The following is a 20,077-nucleotide window of genomic DNA, read 5'->3' as shown; positions in this document are numbered from 1 at the left end:
CCTAAAACGACGTCGTTTGGGTTCGTACTTGGGCAGGCCGGACTTGGACTGGACTGGTGTGCCGGTTTTGGGCCTATTTTTGTTACATTTCTTGGGCCCAAACTGATTTTCATTCACTCTTTTCTTTTGTTTTTTTCTAATTTTAAAACCAAAAATGAAATAATAAAAACAATGAAATTAAAACAAACAACAATGTAACATTTTAACACAATTATCATAAAAATATTTAAGTAAGTTAAATCACAACCTAGAACGAACGATGCATATATATATATATTTTGAATTTTCTTTCAACGACCGAATTACGGTTTGATTACCATGACAGACGTACTTTGTATTTTGATCGATAAGATTAAATGCAAAATGGACCGAACCACAAATGACTAGCAGTACATGTCATGAAAAATTGAAAATTTGCACAGCGAGGTCACTGGTCACTATTTTTGTTTTCTTTTGGAGTGATTGTCCGTGAAGCAAAAATCACGTGCTTACAGCTGCCCCTCTTTGCACGAAGACACGCAGGGTTTTCGCGCAAAGATAAAGCGGGAGATTTTTGCTCGTTCGAGTACTCCGTGTGAAGCATTTTTTTGAAAAAGATTTGACCGAACCTTTGCTTCAGAGGTTTCCTACATATCCTGGGCTAAACAGGAATCAGGTCAATGTAGTTCGGGAAATTTTGGTAGCTGGGACTACCGTGTGACTGTAGTGCTCGCTGTTGTTGTGCGCTGTTGCATGCTGCTGCAGGATTCTACCGCTCGCCGATCTCCTTGTTACATTGTTCTGAAAGGAAAAACAAGAAGCTAAGCTAGACTATGGATCATGAGATCTCATCTATCCTCGACTTGTTCTTGTTGCCTTGTTTTCTTGTCTGCTAGCGCTTTCCTCCGATGCCTTTATTTTGTGAACTTGGGGGATGATACTGGTCCTTCGCCTTTTCTGAATGTCAGTTTTCATCACTTCGCTTGATCCGCTGGGAACATGGCCCTCTTCTTTAAGCCTTTCAATGGTTTCTTCAGTGGTATGGCTTTCTTCACCAAAATTGTTATGTTGGGCATGCTATAACGTTCCCCAAACTGCTTCTTTTGAGACGCGTTCCTTCTTCCTTTTGAATCGCGCGTTTGCCTTTGCAGCCTTCTGCTTCTTGATGCTGGGTTTTTTATTGTTTCCTGCTTGGGGATCTCTGTTGTAACCTTCCGCCTTCAGGTGGGGTTACTGATTCCAGAATCTAGAGCTAAAAAGTATTCCCGCATTTTACTGGTGGGCGACCTAGAACTTAAATGTATTCCCGCATTATATTGGTGGGCGACCTAGAACTTAAATGTATTCCCGCATTATACTGGTGGGCGACCTAGAACTTAAATGTATTCCCGCATTATACTGGTGGGCGACCTAGAACTTAAATGTATTCCTGCATTATACTGGTGGGCGACCTAGAACTTAAATGTATTCCCGCATTATACTGGTGGGCGACCTAGAACTTAAATGTATTCCCGCATTATACCGGTGGGCGACCTAGAACTTAAATGTATTCCCGCATTATACTGGTGGGCGACCTAGAACTTAAATGTATTCCCGCATTATACTGGTGGGCGACCTAGAACTTAAATGTATTCCCGCATTATACTGGTGGGCGACCTAGAACTTAAATGTATTCCCGCATTATACTGGTGGGCGACCTAGAACTCAAATGTATTCCCGCATTATACTGGTGGGCGACCTAGAACTCAAATGTATTCCCGCATTATACTGGTGGGCGACCTAGAACTCAAATGTATTCCCGCATTATACTGGCGGGCGACCTAGAACTTAAATGTATTCCCGCATTATACTGGCGGGCGACCTAGAACTCAAATGTATTCCCGCATTATACTGGCGGGCGACCTAGAACTTAAATGTATTCCCGCATTATACTGGTGGGCGACCTAGAACTTAAATGTATTCCCGCATTATACTGGTGGGCGACCTAGAACTTAAATGTATTCCCGCATTATACTGGTGGGCGACCTAGAACTTAAATGTATTCCCGCATTATACTGGTGGGCGACCTAGAACTTAAATGTATTCCCGCATTATACTGGTGGGCGACCTAGAACTCAAATGTATTCCCGCATTATACTGGTGGGCGACCTAGAACTCAAATGTATTCCCGCATTATACTGGTGGGCGACCTAGAACTCAAATGTATTCCCGCATTATACTGGTGGGCGACCTAGAACTTAAATGTATTCCCGCATTATACTGGTGGGCGACCTAGAACTTAAATGTATTCCCGCATTATACTGGTGGGTGACCTAGAACTTAAATGTATTCCCGCATTATACTGGTGGGCGACCTAGAACTTAAATGTATTCCCGCATTATACTGGTGGGTGACCTAGAACTTAAATGTATTCCCGCATTATACTGGTTCTTCCGAGAATTTTTTTTGACAATTGGCGGAAAATTTTCTGCCCCGGTTTTTGGTGATTTCCCTGGCGTTGCGTCTTGCTGCCAACATTAATCCTTTGTTTTCCTGCAGCAAACAAAAAGGAGTTAGTTAGTTTCAATCGTGGTGGGAGGAGGTGTCCTTCCGGCGGATGATTTTTCCTCTCTTCCCCTTTTTCTTGCTCTATGTCCCCATAATTGGTTGGGTGGACAAACTTGCTTGCTGGGGGTTTCTGGCCTGCTGGGGGCTGGTTTTCAATTTATCCCCCTTCCTGCTTTCTGTTTAAGTACATGCTGTGGGAGTCTGCTTCTACTCCCGAAACCACTCCCTTTAGGAGCTTACTTCCTCCGAAACTGCAAGGCACGATCATTGCATTGCCTGGGGCCGGCCTTTAAGACTGTTTGTGTTATCCTGCATTGGATGAATTCCCCTTCGGTCTCTGGTAGTAAGCTTTGAAAAATCCTTTTCAAGACAAATTTTAGGAAGAGAAATAAAAGATAGAAAAATGAGAAAATCTTTCTGAACCAATATTTGGTGGGAGAAGAAACTCAGAAGAACTTATCTGGAGGACATGACTGGTCCCCGTGATCATGACGTGCACCATAGATTCCCGACCCAGTCTAGTTGTATCAATCGATTTGCCCGATGGTCTGACTTGCTGGGGATGATAAATGAGTGTCCATTTCGTTGCGAATGTGGTTGCTTTTTTGTTGATCTGTCTTGTCGCCTCATAGTGCCCTTCGAGGGGTTTTCACTAATGAGACTCTCTCTTTTCTCTCATCTCCCGGCGCCTTATGGTGCCTGTGAAGGTTTTCACCGATAAGACTCTCTCATTTCATATCCCTCATCTTGCGTCGCCTTTCGGTGCCTGTGAAGGTTTTCACCGATAAGACTCTCTCATTTTATTTCTTCATTGAGGAATCGGGGTGTTGTCGATACGACCCTCTCTTCTGGAGATTCCTTTGACCACCAATTCATTCCCAGTCTTATGATCTCTTCTTTGCTGGGGATCGGTGTATTATTCTCGGCTTTATTTGCCTGACTTGGCATCTCTTGGATATTGATCGGGAGGTCTTTTGGACGTCGATGTTGGTTTTGGTGTGGGGCTAAAGAAAGGCTATCAAAAATGAAAATAATTTTGATGGGTGATCTGCTACAGCTTTTGGAATCAAACCTTTGTTGGAACTTAAAACATAGCCTCTGCCCCAGTTTTCTTGCTTGGGGGAATTTTATTTTTTATACTTATGTTGAGCTATGTGTGTTACGCACACCGTGCCTATTATGCACACTATGTACATTATGCATCCTATATACACTATGATGCACACTATGACCGAGCCGTGAGGCGCCTACGTATCCTCTTTGAGGAATCAGGTCAAACGTAGTTCCCACAGTTTTGTATTTCTTATGATTTTTATCTTCTTTTCCTTTTCTTTCTCTTTTTTTTTTCATTTTCCTTTTTTTTTCTTTTCCATTAGTGATTCCAAAAGAGGGGTATGAAAGAATAACTTAAGGCTCAAAGGGGGAAGCAAGGGTTAAAGTGTTTGGATAGAAGAAAGAATTGTCTCCGTCATTTCATTATCCAATAAATACCAGATACAAACAAACGAACCAAAAATTGCCATAATCTAAAGAAATTACGCATAATATCTCTTGACTGCATCAGAATTGATAGCCATGTCGACACATCTTCCCTCGATATCTGTCAAACACAAAGCACCATTGGACAACACTCTGGTCACGATATAAGGCCCTTGCCAATTTGGGGCGAATTTGCCTTTTGCCTCGATCTGATGCGGGAGGATCTTCTTCAATACCTGCTGCCCTACTTCAAACTTCATAGGGCGCACCTTCTTATTGTATGTTCTTGCCATTCTCTTCTGGTACAACTGACCATGGCACACTGCCGCCAATCGTTTCTCGTCTATCAAGCTTAACTGTTCCAATCGAGCTTTGACCCATTCATCATCATCAATCTTGGCTTCAGCGACAATCCAGAGGGATGGAATTTCGACATCCGCCGGTATTACGGCTTCAGTTCCGTACACCAACAAATAAGGAGTTGTACCTATGGAAGTCCGGACAGTAGTGCGGTAACCCAACAAAGCAAAGGGTAATCTCTCGTGCCATTGTCTGGATCCTTCCACCATCTTTCGCAGTATCTTCTTGATATTCTTATTGGCTGCTTCGACCGCTCCATTCGCCTTGGGACGATATGGGGTGGAATTGCGGTGGGTAATCTTGAATTGTTGGCATACCTCTCTCATCAGGCTGCTGTTAAGATTCGCACCGTTATCCGTGATGATCACTTTTGGGATTCCAAATCTGCAGATGATATGGGAGTGAACAAAGTCCACCACTGCCTTTTTGGTTACCGACTTGAAGGTTTTAGCCTCAACCCATTTGGTGAAGTAATCAATGGTCACAAGAATAAACCTGTGGCCGTTGGATGCTGCTGGTTCGATAGGTCCAATGACATCCATGCCCCATGCTACAAACGGCCAGGGTGCTGTCATCGTATGTAACTCTGTTGGCGGAGAATGGATCAGATCTCCATGTATCTGGCACTGATGGCATTTCCTTACGAAAGTGATACAGTCGTGTTCCATGGTGAGCCAATAACACCCTGTTCGAAGGATTTTCCTTGCCAATACATATCCGCTCATGTGTGGCCCACAAACTCCAGCATGTACCTCTACCATAACCGTCGTGGCTTGACCGGCATCTATACATCTCAACAATCCTAAATCCGGGGTTCTTTTGTACAACACTCCTCCGCTGAGGAAGAAACCATTCGACAAACGCCGAAGGGTTCTTTTTTGGTCTCCAGTGGCATGTTCTGGATATGTCCCCATTTTGAGGTATTCCTTGATATCATGAAACCAGGGTTCGCCTTCTGGTTCCTCTTCTACGGCGTTGCAATAAGCGTGCTGATCACGGACCTGGATGTGCAGAGGATCAACATACATTTTGTCAGGGTGGTGCAGCATTGATGCTAAGGTGGCCAAGGCATCCGCAACCTCATTGTGAACTCTCGGGATATGTTTGAACTTCACCGATCGAAATCGCTTGCTCAGATCATGCAAGCATTGTCGGTATGGTATGAGCTTTAAATCTCGTGTTTCCCATTCACCCTAAATTTGATGTACCAAGAGGTCCGAGTCTCCCAAGACCAAGACGTCTTGGACATCCATGTCCGCAGCTAAGCGCAGACCCAGAATGCAAGCTTCATACTCGGCCATATTATTGGTGCAATAGAAGCGTAGTTGAGCCGTAACAGGATAATGGCGTCCTATTTCAGAAATGAGTACTGCTCCTATTCCAACCCCTTTTGCGTTTGCAGCTCCATCGAAGAAAAGCTTCCAACCCGGCTCCTCCGGTAATTCCAACTCATTTGTATGCATTACCTCTTCGTCGGGAAAATACGTTCTTAAAGGCTCGTATTTTTCATCAACAGGATTCTCTGCCAGATGATCGGCCAGCGCCTGGGCTTTCATGGCTGTCCTCGTCACATAGACGATATCAAACTCTGTGAGCAGAATTTGCCACTTTGCCAACCTTCCCGTGGGCATAGGTTTCTGAAAGATATACTTCAATGGGTCCAAGCGGGATATGAGATAAGTAGTATATGAGGACAGGTAGTGCTTCAACTTCTGAGCTACCCAAGTCAGGGCGCAGCATGTTTTCTCGAGTTGAGTGTACTTGACCTCATGCACTGTGAATTTCTTGCTAAGATAGTAGATGGCCTGCTCCTTCCTTCCTGTGTCATCATGTTGCCCCAGTACACAACCAAATGAATTTTCCAAGACTGTCAGGTAAAGGATTAGGGGTTTCCCGGGCTTAGGCGGGACCAACACGGGTGGATTAGACAGATACCCTTTGATTTGGTCGAAAGCCTCTTGACACTCTGTCGTCCAACCTTCTGCAGCATCCTTTCTCAGTAGCCGAAATATGGGCTCACAAGTTGCTGTGAGTTGAGCGATGAACCTGCTGATGTAATTGAGTCTACCCAGCAAACTCATTACCTCTGTTTTGTTCCTTGGCGGTGGCAAATCTCGGATGGATTCAATTTTGGATGGGTCTAACTCAATCCCCCGTCGACTGACGATGAATCCTAGCAGCTTTCCTGATGGAACCCCGAACGCGCATTTGGCCGGGTTAAGCTTGATATCATACCTTCGGAGTCTTTGGAAAATCTCCTTAGGTCTGCTACATGGTCCTCCTAACGCCAAGATTTGATGATCACATCATCGACGTACACCTCGATTTCTTTGTGTATCATGTCATGGAACACAGCAGTCATTGCCCGCATGTACATTGCCCCGACGTTCTTCAATCCGAACGGCATTACCCGATAGCAGTAGGTTCCCCATGGCGTAATAAACGCTGTCTTTTCCGCATCCTCCTCGTCCATTAGGATTTGATGATAACCCGCATAGCAATATACAAAGGATCCGATTTTGCGCCCAGCGCAATTATCGATCAAGATATGGATGTTGGGCAATGGAAAATTGTCCTTGGGACTTGCTTTGTTGAGGTTGCGGTAGTCGACGCACACCCTGATTTTTCCATCCTTCTTTGGGACTGGTACCACATTGGCCAACCACTCGGGATATCGAGTGACCCGAATGACCTTTGCCTGCAACTGCTTAATCACCTCTTCTTTGATTTTTACACTCATTTCTGTTTTAAATTTCCTTAGTTTTTGCTTGACCGGGGGGTATGCCGGGTCAGTGGGCAATTTGTGAACCACTAAATTGGTGCTTAATCCAGGCATATGGTCATATGACCATGCAAAAACATCTTTGAATTCCATGAGGGTTTTGATCAATTCTTCCCTGACATTCGGCTCAATGTGGATGCTAATTTTGGTCTCTTGGACGTTATCAGCGTCTCCTAGATTCACAGCCTCAGTGTCATTTAGGTTGGGTTTGGGTTTTTCCTCAAATTGGCACAGTTCTCGGTTTATCTCTTCGAAGGCTTCACCTTCGTCACATTCAGATTCATCGTCACAAACGACCTCTTGCATCCTTGAGTCGGATTCAGATTGATTTATTAGACTAGGTCGAAGATCCGCTGTACATGCCATGTCATTAGAACCAGTAAAAAGAGAACTGTTCAGAAAGAAAAAAAAAACAAAACAAAAATTAAAATAGGACAAAAGAGAGGACTTTATTAAACTTGCGGGATAAAAGGGTTCACACTTTTACAAGACAAACGTAAAATTTGGATTACACCCTGGAATAATCCGGACAAAACAAAACACACAAAACATAAATCAAAACCTACTACCAAGACTCCCCTCGGACAGGAAGAGGAGTAACTGTCCAATTGTTGGTCTTGGCCTCAGGCCCCACAAACTGTATCTCTGCTCTGCTGGAACCTTCTCCAGCTTCCACCATACTGACATCCGTGAATAGCCTCTCAAAACTCTGATTCAGGTCCTCATTTATACCGATCAAAGGTCCTAGAATCTTTGGGACCGGTGACCCCTTGGCACTTGCTTTGACAAAAGACCTTGAGAGACGTGGCACTGGTTTAGGCAGAAACCAGACCCTCTTCTTCATTTTTTCGCGCTTGCTTCCTATCTGCTGCGGTTGGTTTGAACCCCAATCCGAAAGTTTCCAGATTTTTAGGAAGGGAGACAGGTTGGACAATCCCTTGAAGCTCGACTCCCAGGCCTTTTCCTGGCACAAATCCATTACCCAGCATTTCTGAGACCATCATGACTGTTGCGGCAGCTACCCTAGGGTGCGGGATGATTTCTCCTTCAAAAATTTTGTTGGCCGACCCTGTATCGAAAATCTGGTAGACCCAAGGACCTTTGTCATCAGCGGTCTCTATGAAAGGTACAATGGCTCCGCCCATGGTGCACGTCGTATCCTCGCCGTGTAACACGACCTCTTGTCTTTCCCACTCGAACTTCACCATCTGATGTAGGGTGGAGGGCACCGCCTTGGCTGCATGAATCCATGGTCGTCCTAACAGCAGGTTGTAAGATACTGTGGCGTCTAATACCTGGAATTCCATGGTAAACAGGACTGGACCGATGGTCAGTTCAAGTACAACATCCACCACAGTGGCTGTTCCGTTTCCGTCGAACCCTCGGACACAGATACTGTTCTTGTGGATCCTTCCGTGGTCGATCTTTAACTGGTTCAGGGTAGATAATGGACAAATATTGGTGCTTGAGCCGTTATCCTCCAATACTCGAGTTACCACTGAGTCTTTACATTTGACAACTAGGTATAGAGCTTTATTATGCTCCGTACCTTCCACCGGCAGATCATCATCTGAGAATGTTACCCTGTTCACCTCGAAAATATTGTTGGCAATGGTTTCCAGGTGGTTTACAGAAATCTCGTTGGGTACATGAGCTTCGTTCAATATCTTCATCAAAGACCGTCGATGCTCCTCAGAATGGATCAGTAATGACAGCAGTGAGATCTGGGCCGGTATTTTTCTCAGCTGTTCGACCACGGAGTAGTCCTGCACTTTCATCTTCCTTAGGAACTCCTCAGCCTCTTCTTCGGACACATGTTTCTTGGTTGCAGCTGGGTTGGTTCTTCTTAGCTCTACTGGAGCAAAACATCGACCTGATCGAGTCAGCCCTTGCGCTTCACAACTAACTTCTTCCACCTGTTTTCCCTGGTACATCACCACCGCCTTTTCATATTTCCAAGGCACAACCTTGCTATCAATCATCGGCAGCTGGACTACAGGCTTTATGGTGACCAGTTCTCTATATGCCCCCTTTAACACAACAACAGGTGTGGGCGGAATCCCTGATATTACCAACTTGTTTGGCTCGGGTTTGCTTGTTATGGCGGACGGGCTCTTTCCCAATATCACTACTGGCTTGACGCTTTCTCCCTGTGACTGTACCCTCGTTCCCCCACTGGTTGAGACTTCTTTCGGGGCGGCCTGGATCATCATCACTGTTTGTGAGGGTTTTCTCAACTCTCCTCCCTCATATACCAACTCAATCATGTGAGTCTCGTGATGCGTTGGCAGTGGGTTTTGGTTGATGTTAGGAGCCTCCGGTGTCTGGACCTCGATCTTATTGGTGTCAATAAGATCCTGTATGGCATGCCTCAATTTCCAACACTTCTCGGTATCGTGCCCGAGCATCCCTGAGCAGTATTTACAACTTATTGATCGATCCAAATTCTGAGGTGGGGGATTTGGTTCTCGAGTCTGGACAGGACTAACCAAACCCAATTGCCTCAGCTTGTGGAACAAAGTGGTGTAGGTTTCTCCCAACTCCGTGAAAGTTCTCTGTTTCCACAACCTGTTATTCCTAGCATCTGGATTTCCCCGAAAGCCTGCCCCTGAAGGGTTTCTATACACCCTTGGTGGATGGTAGGTGTTTTGTGGTGGTGCATATATGTTCTGGGGAGCCGGCGCGCGCCATTGCGGGCGAACCGGAGGCTGAGTGTATGCTTGGGCCTGGTGTACGGAACAATGTGGTTCTCGAGGTGGATAGAAATTTTGTGGTGGGTTGTATGGGTAGTTTGACCTGTGAGGTCTGGGTTGGTTGTAGTGCGGCCTGCCAGCCCTGGACCAACTGCCTGCCTCGATCGTGGCAACCTCTTCTTTCTTTCTTCTCAGCGCACCTCCCGTGCCGCTTTGAATAGCCTGGGTTGTGGCCTTGAGTGCCGAATAGTTCAAGATTTTGTCAGACCTCAGACCCTCTTCTATCATGACCCCTATCTTGACCACCTCGTTGAAATATTTTCCAACTGTTGTCACCAAGTGACCAAAGTAGGTTGGATCCAATGTCTGCAAGAAATAGTCCACCATCTCTCCCTCTCTCATGGGAGGATCAACTCTAGCTGCTTGTTCTCTCCAGCAGAACCCGAACTCGCGAAAACTTTCCCCGGGTTTCTTCCCATTTCTTAATAACGTGAGACGGTCAGGGACTATCTCGAGATTGTACTGGAAATGACCTGCAAAAGCCTGCGCCAGATCATCCCAAGTATACCACCTACTGGAATCCTGCCTGGTATACCATTCTAGTGCATATCCGCTCAGACTTTGACCGAAATAAGCTATCAGCAGCTCATCCTTGCCGCCTGCCCCTCTCATTTTGCTACAGAATCCCCGCAAATGTGCCATGGGGTCACCGTGCCCTTCATATAGATCAAATTTAGGCATCTTGAACCCAGCCAGGAGTTGGACGTCTGGGAAAGGGCATAGATCTTTGTATGCTACGCTGACTTGGTTGCCCAGCCCGTGCAAGTTCCTGAAGGACTGCTCCAGGCTTTTGAACTTTCTCAATACTTCATCCTGTTCAGGGGCCTTAGCCGGCTTTTCAATCTCTGCCGGCACTTCCAAATGTGGATTGTAAGCCTGTGGTTCGGGGGCATGAAACGTAGGCTCAGGGGATAGTACTGTGTATCGTGAGCCTGAAACAATGGCTCACTGGTCGTTCTCTGCAAAGGGGCTGATGTTGGTCCCACAAAAATGGGAATATTGGGTGTTGGGAGAGGTTGATGGGGTGGTGGAGCTTGGGAATCATGAGGGCTTCTTTCTTGATGATAAAAGGGATTTGGGCGGCTTGTGGAAGGGCCAGAGTGAGGGTATTCCGGCGTGTGTCCCAGTGTTTCAGGGCGCTTTTGTGTTTTGGCTATGGCTAGCTGCATTGCACTCATCTCTAGTCCCATCCTTTCAATCTTTTCCATCGCTTCTTTCAACAACTGGCTCATCGGCCTCTCTTCCTCATTACTATTCTCTGAGGTAGTCATGCTTGTTGTTATCGGTCCTTTGGATCTGGTTTGGTAGGAGTGTGTTGCCAGAGTTCTTTAACAACTAACTTGTCTGGTTTCAGACAACAACAAACTTTGTTAGCGTTAGAGTTTAACAGATTTGATCATAACATATGGAGGATGCAATGCTCCTAGGCAGTTAACCGTTTCTACATGCTTTGCTTCAAACAACATGCGTCATCCCGGCTTGCTCATTTGCCCCTTTTTATTTATTTTTGTATTTTCTTTTCTTTCTTTATCAAAAGCGGTCGAATCTTATGGGGATTGCCTACGTATCACGTCCCCGCGCGAATCAGACCAGGCATAGTTCTGCCTTAAAGTAAAGAAATACAAAATTCTTGTGAAATCATTAAATTCATTCTCAAAATTTTGCTATTACAAATTACTTCAAACAAGGAAGAGCAACAATACATACTCCACGGTTCTTTGACCCTATTTGATTGAAGGAAAAATAGAAAACAACATATGGGAAAACATCAAATCCTAAATAAACAAGACTCGACCAAAGGTTAATTTTCCAACTTAGGGACCCGCGAGGCATCATTTGGCCTTTTCGCGGTTCTAGGTGCGAGATCCCTTTCGAGCTGCTCCAACTCGTGCATGGTCTGTTTGACATAACCCATCACTGCTGAGAGAACGGTAACGCAGGTCATGTTCTCACACCGCCGACACCGTCTGATGATGGCATGGGCAATGGCCCTGATCTTATCTCTGGTTTGTTTCTTCTTTATGAGTAGGTGTCTTATCTGATCACTACACGTCTTGAATACCTGTGAGTCCTGTATATGCTGATTCTTCAGCTGCCGCACTTCTGTCTTCATTTGGGCCAACAAGTCGTAACAGTATCTACTCTCCAATTGGAAATCCCTGGCCTGCTTAACTGCTTTAAACTCAAGTGTAGTCATCTCTCTCTTTATTTTGGCAACAGTCTTCTCGTGGTCACGTTTCAATTAGTTCAAGCATCGGCGATGCTTATCTACTCTTGTTCCCCACTGTGCCTTGAACTCTGCCATGACCTTTTCGGATTCTTCTAACCCGTCTCGCCATTCCGTGATTTCTCTTTTCAAACCCTTTATCAACTGCTGGTCTGATCGACTTCTGGGCTGCTCATCAGAGACAATCTCAATTTTTGGATTTGGGCCTTAAGTTCTTTATTCTCTTGGATCAATCTATTCGTTTCGCTTCGATCCGCCGCGATTTGTACGCTGTTATCGAATTTCAGACTGTCCATTTGTAGCTTCAAATCACCAATCTCTGCCCGATAACCCTTCTCTTTTGCTAACCAGTTCTATTGCCCTTGGGATGATTCTACGAAATCTTTGAGATGCGGTCTCTTAGCCGGTCTTTCGTAGGACAGGCTACCTCTAAACCAAGCGTGATATCCTGGGGCGACTTCCCCTTTTGCCATATCAATCACACAAGTGTTTGCTGTCAGATGTTGGCACTCACTCCAGATTTGGCGAACTTCTTCTTCAGGGAAATGACCGTTCAGACTGATTTCAATCACTTGGGTACTCAAATCTTCATCTTTCGGTACCACTTGGTACCTCCCAAGTTGCCTCAAAACCCGATACGGTGCATAGGGTTGGATACTTTTCAGTCCCATCAACAGAAAGTGAGGCCGGGTTGCCGGCATGTATATGATTTCCTCAATAGGTGACCATCCGAGCGTCCATTGGATTTGGCTGGCAGTGAGAGTTCGGAGAAATGAGGTCCATGATGTGACTCCCTCAGGTAAATTGAGCCCTTTGATTCTCGTGTAGAATTCTCCAATACAAGTTTTCTCTGGCGAACCATAACCCAAAAGTGAGGAGCGATGGCATAAATGATCGGTCATCCACATTTGCAACAGTAGGTTACATCCTTCGAAAAAGTCGCCCCTGGCTCGACAAGCAGTGAGAGCCCGGAAAATGTCAGCCATAATCATAGGCGCCAGAGTACTTTTATCTTGGGTAAGCAAAGTATTGACGACCCCGGTTACCTTTAGATCAATGTTTCCATCTTTCCTAGGGAACACTATAAGACCCAGAAAGGCTGTCATAAAAGCCACTAGCCTGTGTTCGTCCCACTTTTGTCGGTTGCCTCTACTGCATAGTTTGAAATCCGGCTTATTGAACCCGCCCACGTGGCCGTATCCAGCATATATGAGGTGGAGACTGCAGAACCCTTTGGCAAGATCTGGATGGTGGAACGTTCGAGGTATTTTTAGGAAATCCAGAAACCGGTGTACCGTGACAGCTCTAGGTGCAATCAAGTATTTGAACCTAAAAGGGGCTTCATCACTTCCGATGTACCCTGCTATTTCTTCCAACGTCGGGGTGAGCTCGAAGTCCGAAAAATGGAACACGTTGTGTGCGGAATCCCAACAAGTGACCAATGATCTGATAATATCACCCCGGGGCTGAACGTTTAGTAGGTCCGGGAGACCTTTCAGATATTTCCTTACTTTGTCTTGCCCTTCTTTGCCTAAGTCGTTCCACCATAACCGCAACTCAAAAGGGAACTTGGTCATTACTGAAAAAGGTTCGTTTTGTATCGTGCTCATCCTGCACATTTATTAGGGTGATTATGCCAAGTGAATAAAATAAAAAAAAACTTTATTTAGATCTTTTTTTTTTTTTTAAATTAGGGGTCTAAAAACTTTTCAAGACTTTTTGGCAAGACAAATATTTTTGCAACAAATAAAGACATATATTTATATATATATATATATATATATATATATATTATTATTACTCGGATTTTCATAAAAATAATAAAAAACATTTTTTTTAAAAAAAATAAGACTCTTTTTCATCTTCATTTTTACGACAAGACACACTATATATTTTTGAAAAACAAAATAGAACAACGACCCTTTTTTTCTTTTTTTTTTCATTTTCTTTGCTTTTAATAAAACAAACTAATAAGACGTTTTTTTTTCTTTCTCAAAATTTCGGCAGAGTTTTGACAGTATTTTGGCATTGGTTTTTTTTCCAAAAAATAAACAATTAGCTCCTTGACCGCTATTTCTTCTTCTTTTTGTTTCCAATTTCACATTGTTCATAATATTCAAACACCGGTCAGCATGCGGGCGCGAGACAAATAAATGCACGGAAAACAAACAGGATGCATTAGGATGGTCCTTTCATATCAGGTTGCTAGTCCTAGACGGACCCAACCCCTGTGTTGAGCCCCCTAAGTCAAATGCAACGTGATGCAAATAAGCGTTCCTACTAGGGATCTGGCATGGAGTTTCGTTATACTAGGTTTATAACCTGGGTATATGTTCTAGACTGTGTACCCGAGCGGACAACTCGAGTCGAGGAGGGGCAACTTACCGGGAACCAAAAGGCCGTCCGGCTTCGTAACTTATCCGTCCTCTTCCTTATTTTGGGTATTGACACTAACAGAATAGGGAGCCTCGACCAGCGAGCTTCTCCCCGGAGGTAAGAAGAGAGAGGTTTCGGCACAGCTTATATACAGTTCAAATAATATCGAAGCGGTAAAAGCGACATTTAGCACATTAGGCTTAAATATGTAAAAATCAGATAGAACCAAATATAACAATTTATCTAAGCTCGAATTCTAACCCTGAACCAGAGATTCTGGGTTTAGTCCCCAGCAGAGTCGCCAGAGCTGTCACACCTCTTTTTTCCGCACCCGAGGGGCACAGGGGAGTTTTTCCAATTAAAGGACAATCGAAACGGGATTGGTTTATTTATTTCAGAGTCGCCACTTGGGAGATTTAGGGTGTCCCAAGTCACCAATTTTAATCCCGAATCAAGGAAAAGAATGACTCCATATTACAGTCTGCGTACCAGAAATCTAGATAAAGAATTCTGTTAACCCGGGAGAAGGTGTTAGGCATTCCCGAGTTTCGTGGTTCTAGCACGGTCGCTCAACTGTTATATTCGGCTTGATTATCTGATTTTATACAAATTGAACATATGTGCAAATTTTAACTTTTGACTGCTTTTGTCGTTATTATTATTTTACAAGAATTGCAACGTCGTGAAAACTTATCTCGAACCACGTTACATCAATGCACCTGTGGTTATCGATATATCTCGACTCGGTTGAGATTTGGATTTGGGTCACATAAATGTGCACCCGAATTAAGGAAAATAAATTATTAAAGGCGTGCCTAAAGCAACTAGCGTCTTGTTATTTTGGGGAAGGTCGTAAAAATTCGTTAAACGGCACATCCCGAATTCTAAATACTTTGATATATACATACATTTAGAGGGCCCCGCAACTTTTGTACATTTTGTTTGTCGAGGCTCATCTCATTCTTGTTTTTAAAAGGAATTTGCGACGTCATGGACACACATCTCGAACCACGTCACAATCAATGTACCCGTGATTAGAAACACATCTCGAATCCGTCGAGATTTGGATTTGCGTCACATAAATGCGCACCCGATTTTAAGAAGGTAAAATTATTAAATACGCGCTTAAAGAGGCTATCGCGTTATTATTCCGGGAGGGTCGTGAGATTTGCTAAACGACCCACCTTGGGAACTGAATACTTCGATATATACATTTAACGAGGGCCCCGCAGTTTGTGCGTTTTTCTTTATTTTTGTCGAGGCTCATCTCGTCCTTATTTTAAAAGGATATCCTATAGCAACTACGTTTCTTGTCGCGTTTGTCTCTATTAATGGAAAACAGAGATAGTCCTAGTTAATTACATGCTTGTAGGCTTATTTATAGCAGGATTCAAAATGCCTTTACACGATCAGAATCACGGCCACATACCCAGGTCGCATCCCGAATATTATGGGCCCAAACCCAGCCCACACAGTATCGGCAGGGTCCTGGGCCACTGCTTTTCCGACGGAAGCCTGCTGGGTTCGTTCAATTTAGGCCCAATTCGTGAGGTTGAGAAATGCAGGCTTGTATTATTTATTCTAAAGGCAATGATTTGCCAATTACAATGAGGCAGCTTGTTGAAGGGAAATGAATTCAACTATCAAGGGATAACTCCATACTTGGCGTGCATTACAGGATATGCTAAACACAATTAACCAAAGTATAAGATACAACCTACTGCACTGTAAATCCTTCTATCACCAACCTATATACACAGTCTAACATTCAATTACCATACATTGACATTTATTAGGCATGAGGACTATCTCCAGTATCCAAACAAGAATGTAAACTATTATACATTATATGAGGTTTAACATAATGGTCTATGTATATATAAACATCTGCAGATCTTCTCCCTTACATTCATGCTCAAACTTTCAAGTTACATTGGTAGTATATTTGTGTACTTGGTATAGAGAACAAAAGGAGGAAGGAAATGATCAGCTGAGTGGTACGCAACAAACACAGCCCAACAAAGCAACAACCAAACAGCCACAAAGATGGAGTTCACACGTTGGTCGAGCAACAGACAAGTAATCCCCAGGAAACAGGATGGGAAACAAGACCAATCGAGAAAAGAACCAGAATATTTTGTGCTATAGCCAACAGAAATTCAATAGCCACCAAAGCTCAGCAAACAACCAGCACAGTTTCAAATAATCAGGGAGACTAAAATTCAATGTACAACACACAGAAACTCAATGTAGTAGCAATCACAGCTGAAGATACACAAACTTCTCTTAATGGAACAATAACAGCCCCAGTTAGGATAACCAACTTGGTTTCTTTGTGCAGTTTTTGGACAGTGTTCAGTTACAGTATTTCTGGGAATTTCTTTCTGTTTTTTTTCCAGTTTTTCTTCAACTCACAAGACCTCTCTCAAGACTAAAATTTTCAGCCACTTTTAAGTTCTGAAATGGCCTATTTATAAGCCAAACAACCAGTGCAGTCAAGCTGCCTAGATCCTGCCAATTTGCAGACTGCCCATACCTATTAAATCCCACGCCTAAGCATCTTTTTGATGCCAGCCCTTTGTTCCCCACGCTTGGCTTATTCCTTATGTTCAAGAGTTATGGGTTCATTTAAGTATTCATTTTAAACCCCATACTCTTGTGTCTTGTTCCCCATTGGCATTAGTTTAATCCCAATTTAGTACCCTACTTGTCAGCTCATTTAAACTAAGCTTTTCTGTTCTTTTCAAACCCTAGACTACCCCGGTTAAACTCTGATTATTACTGCCCTAAACCCATTGCAGCATCAGGGCATTTTGAACTTCTGAAAGTTCAAATTCAGAACTGCCCATGGGCTGAATCTTTTCAGTCGTTTTGCAATACAAACAAACCCATTTCAAACAGTGTCGGGCATTCAGTTAGTGACATGGTTCGATCAGTCATGTGACATTATTAGTTTATTTGATCAATTAGTTATAGAAAACTAATCGACGATGTTTATCGAGTCGACTATACTAAATACAACAGGTAATAATCAATCGTTCACATAAACAATACGTACAGGGACCCAAAGGGCATCAGACAACTTTTGTTTAATTACTGGGAACCTATATGAATTATTTATGCGACGACTATCCTAATCAAACATGTATATCACAGAATATATTCAGAACATACACAGAAAACAATCGACAAAAAAAAGGTCTTTGACAGAGATGGAAGAAATTAAGAAAATTATCAGACAATAACACACAGTCACAACAAAGCATGCTAACAACTCAATCAAAATTAAAACAAAGAGAAGGGAAAACTTACTGAAAAAGTTTAAACCAAACTGACCCAAATCCGACTTAGCTTCGACCATTTGAGGCCGAACAAACTTTAATCAGGGTGTTCTCACACGAGAACACCTTGATTAAGGTCTATTAGACCTCAAACCCCTGTTAAGACCGGCTGGATTCCAAGGCTATTCGTGTTCTAGGTTTTGGGTCTTCAGATCTGGTTTTTTGGGAGTTGTGGGTAGATTCGGACCAAAAGTCTGGTTTGGTCACGAAGGAGGTTAGGGGAGTGTCTGGTACGAAGATGGTGAGGTTTGGTATATGTCCGGGTTCGACTCTTCAAATGAAGATTTGAGATGAAGGAAGGTGATTCGAGGCTAGGGGGTAATAGATCCATGTTCAGAAGAGTGAGGGGGTCCTAGGGTGTTCAGGAGGTGGTCATCGGCGTTCATGCCGCCGGGTTCTGGTGAAAGGGAAATCAGGGCGGCTGCTAGGGTTTGGGGGGTTTCAGTGTTTGGTGAAGACGATGAGTGGAGGGGGGTTCGGATAGGGGGCGCGGGGTGTTAGGTTAGGTTTATATATGGGGAGGGTGATTCAATCCTGGCCGTTGGATTGATTACAATTGATGGTCATGATTGGGGAAGCTTAACAATACGGTGCCGTTTGGTTAAGTAGGGGGGTCGGTTAAAATGGGAATGGGTCGGGTCACGAGGGCCAATAAGGGCCATCGGATCAATGGAGATGAATGGGCTCAGATTAACCGTCCCTAAAACGACGTCGTTTGGGTCCGTACTTGGGCAGGCCGGACTTGGACTGGACTGGTGTGCCGGTTTTGGGCCTATTTTTGTTACATTTCTTGGGCCCAAACTGATTTTCATTCACTCTTTTCTTTTGTTTTTTTTCTAATTTTAAAACCAAAATGAAATAATAAAAACAATGAAATTAAAACAAACAACAATGTAACATTTTAACACAATTATCACAAAAATATTTAAGTAAGTTAAATCACAACCTAGAACGAACGATGCATATATATATATTTTGAATTTTCTTTCAACGACCGAATTACGGTTTGATTACCATGACAGACGTACTTTGTATTTTGATCGATAAGATTAAATGCAAAATGGACCGAACCACAAATGACTAGCAGTACATGTCATGAAAAATTGAAAATTTGCACAGCGAGGTCACTGGTCACTATTTTTGTTTTCTTTTGGAGTGATTGTCCTTGAAGCAAAAATCACGTGCTTACAGATGTCTATAAATCGAATCGTGTATAAAATTGGGAAAGAACTTAAAATGGTAAACAAATTAATATTTTCCGCAGAATCTTCATTGTTTCATTTAAGGCGAACTCTTCTTCTATATATCTTTTACATAAAATGCCACGATTCGTTTATAAATCCTATGTCCTTCTCATGTATTTGTTTTAGTCCAAAGTTGCAATGGTTTGGTTAATGTTTGCAATGGAAGATAAGAGTCAAGTTGATAAGAAAGAGAACTATTATACAAATTGATTCAATAAAATTACATCACATGCAATATAGTTGTACGTTTGAACCATTCCTAATATTCTAAACTCGTAACGAGCTGTATCAACTCACCTTTCTTATGGTTATACATATACCCGTTATCTTACCATATATGAAAAAAATACAATCAACATCATTTTAACCTTATTCAACAACAAAGGTTAATAATGTAGTTTTCTTGATATTTCTATTCTACTTTACATTTAGCTAACAATGTTACGGGATGCAATCAATGGCCCATTTTTATGTCATATTCCCTATTTTGACAATTCAAATATAACTATACTAATGAGATTTCGAAATGGACAATATTATTACAAAACTTATGCAAACTTTTAAAAGAAAACGATTAGATAATAGTCTTCATGTCAAGCATACTACTTTGTTAACCAACTGAAACAAACTGAAATTTAAACTAATAGACTTAAGTGAATATAACTCCAAACTTCATTTATTTGGCAACGTTGAAGCTTTTCGCAATATGAGTTTACAGATATGTACCTGATATTGGAAGCAAAAGAAAATGATGATAAGAATCAGCGACAGTAATAACAATATAGCAACAACGGTCCAGCAACAGTAACAACCCAGGAACAAAGTTTGCAAACCAGTAGAACAGTAATCCCAAAAACAAAATCTTCAAGCTTTGAATGAAACAACAACTATTAATACTAATTTCAAACAAAGAAAGAAAGCAGAAGAATTTTTTAGTTTTTATTTTTATTTTGAAAGCTTAAATATTTTTCGGAATTTTCTTTCTCTTA

Source organism: Nicotiana sylvestris, chromosome 10, assembly GCF_000393655.2.
Source record: "Nicotiana sylvestris chromosome 10, ASM39365v2, whole genome shotgun sequence".
Lineage (NCBI taxonomy): Eukaryota > Viridiplantae > Streptophyta > Magnoliopsida > Solanales > Solanaceae > Nicotiana > Nicotiana sylvestris.
Note: the sequence above shows the minus strand (reverse complement) of the source record.